This window comes from Echinops telfairi, unplaced genomic scaffold (assembly GCF_000313985.2).
Source record: "Echinops telfairi isolate 266 unplaced genomic scaffold, ASM31398v2 ScPeMD7_6;HRSCAF=24_1, whole genome shotgun sequence".
Classification (NCBI taxonomy): domain Eukaryota; kingdom Metazoa; phylum Chordata; class Mammalia; order Afrosoricida; family Tenrecidae; genus Echinops; species Echinops telfairi.
Genome location: NW_022103903.1, coordinates 1,790,338 through 1,792,296, shown reverse-complemented (window position 1 = coordinate 1,792,296; position 1,959 = coordinate 1,790,338). Strand labels below are relative to the sequence as shown.

Here is a 1,959-nt window from a genome sequence, read left to right as displayed (position 1 = left end):
AATTAAAAGAGCAAAACAACTTAACATATGTATTTTCAGCAAGCCAAAAATAATAAATAATATTATAAAAAATAAAAAGAGTCGATGGATTATAATATATATCCAATACAGTACTACTTGCTCCTTTGGTTGAATTAAATCCCTTTAATTTTTGTTCTAATTTCACTTAATGGAAACATCAATTTTGTTCAATTAATAATTATTTATAATCATAGTCATGAAAGCTAACCATCTATATTACTTCTAGCTCTAGCAACATAATCCTGTGTTTTTTAGTCAGTGTCATTCAAGCTTGCATTAGCTCTGCAATGTCACTCCCTTGACACTTAATCATGTCAGTCCAGTGGGATGTATGTCACGTAGTCTGTGTAGCAAAAGTTCCCAGAGGAAAAACATGGAACCATGGTGACGTTTTTCTAGTTATGGATTGCTTCATGCCAATGTAGTTCAAGTTCATTTGTTAATCATATGATTGTTCAGCTAATTTTTAGTATTTTCTAATGGAGGTGGACTATTAGAAATATTTATCAGATGTGAATTTGTATATCTATTTATTTGTTTATTTCTGATCTCAGTATACCGTGTTTACTCATCCTGGTGCTATTTTCATTAAGATTGGATGTGTCTTGGAAGACGACTGGGTGTAAGCTCTGTGAGTACGTGGTATATGTCATGTTTTAAAGTTTCTATCGCCTACCATGATCACGAAGGTGGCTTTCCCAGGGCGAGGCTTATCCATTGCACTTCGGGTGTGCTGACCCCTGCGATTTCCCCAAATGTGGGAAACTCAACTGCATAATTTTTGGTACTGGGGGACTGCGTTCGTGCTATTCCCTGGAAAAAAATGTTTTTTCTATCTCCAGGGATGATGCAGTAAATGCTATGGTAATTCAAAAAATATTATTACAAAATTATGGAAACATTTATTTTAAAAATAGGGACAAACAACAGAAATGTGAGACAACAGACAGTGTAAGACATGAAAATAATAATATTTTATAATTGATCAAACTTTCACAAGGGTGGAAGGGTGGGGGAGAGAGGGAGGAAAAGAGGAGCTGATACCAAGAGCTCAAGTAGAAAGAAAATGTTTTGCAAAGGATGATGGCAACATAAGTGTGAATTGCTTGATACAATTGATGTATGGATTGTTATAAGAGCTGTAAGAGCCCCCAATAAAATGATTTTTTAAAATCAGAATGGGAACATATTATTTCTCATCATATCATAAATGTTTTCTATGTTTACGTACTTATGAAAGTGATATTGTTATCTCTCTAACCCTTCTCTGAAGAATTCTACCCTCTTTAGTTTATTCCATTTTAAAATGTCAGTTTTGGTATGCTTGAAAGACTCAAATTGTATTCCTTTTTAGTACTTTCTGAGTTTGGGGATAAAGAAGAAGTCTGGAGGACAAAAAAATAGGATTGTACATTGGGTAAGGTTTCCCAAAGAAATTTTCATAGGAGAGCCCTTGTTACCCTACAAGGGTGAACAGTGACATTATTGTGATGGGGAAAAAGGTGATTTTTTTTTCCCTAAGCCATTTTATTGGGAGCTAATACAGATGTCATATCATTCCATAGTGAAATCACATCAAGGAATATTGCACAATTGCTACCACAATCGGTTTCAAAACGTTCTCTTCCTTCTTGAACTCCTTGACATCAGCTCACACACAACCCTCAACACACACATGACTGTACCCACCAGATACCATTATTCTACTGCTAGCTCTATAGGTTCATCAATCCTAGGTTTCTTATAATGAAAAAGCATAAAAACAAAGAACAAAGACTCAAGAGGGTCACCCTCAATGACAATATGTGTCTGAGATAAGCCCCAATAAGAACAAACAAAAAATCCAGAAAATGTTGAAAAACAGATCAGGCCCATCGGAGGAGTGATCAACTGAAGAGGTTTTAGCTGTTCAAGTCAGGTTTATCACTTTGATCTCCT

General features: G+C 35.1%; 1 non-coding gene across 1 annotated transcript; it reads left to right on the top strand.

The window, feature by feature from the left end:
• The first annotated feature begins 680 nt into the window (after positions 1–680).
• On the top strand, positions 681–837 carry LOC115868104. The gene has a single exon (XR_004045414.1). It is a non-coding gene; the product is annotated as a U1 spliceosomal RNA (small nuclear RNA).
• The last annotated feature ends 1,122 nt before the right edge of the window (positions 838–1,959 follow it).